Raw genomic sequence first — 511 nt, forward strand, 5'->3', positions numbered from 1 at the left:
CAGAGAGAGATCTTATTGATGGTAACTCTCAGCCCAGCAGGTAAGGGCAGCACACACAATTGCTTTTTACCTGTTCCATACTGAGATTGAAGGTAACGTTCCATTATTATAATGATAATGTCTGCTCTCATCCTTCTGCATTCTCTTTTCCTCTGTTCTCTGCTGTTTCTCCAGCATTTCCTGCAGTGTTTCCTTTGTTCTCACTTATGTTCTGTTCATTCTATGGGCCTTGTTGTTCATTTTGGTGCTTCATTCCCTTCAGCCTTTCATTCCATGTTGGAGTTCCAAGCAGTTTCCTCTGCTGCCTTGCCCTCCATCTGATCATCTTTGCAATGTTCTATTGGGCCTTGCCCCCCATCTTGATGTTTCTTGTAGTGCCCTTTTGGGCCTTGCCCCCCATCTTGATGTTTCTTGTAGTGCCCTTTGGGCCTAGCCATCCATCTTGGTGTTTGCTGCAGTTTTCTCTTCAGCTTTGCCCTCCATCTTGATGTTCCTTGCAGTGTTCTTTTGG

Source organism: Coturnix japonica, chromosome 6, assembly GCF_001577835.2.
Source record: "Coturnix japonica isolate 7356 chromosome 6, Coturnix japonica 2.1, whole genome shotgun sequence".
NCBI lineage: Eukaryota > Metazoa > Chordata > Aves > Galliformes > Phasianidae > Coturnix > Coturnix japonica.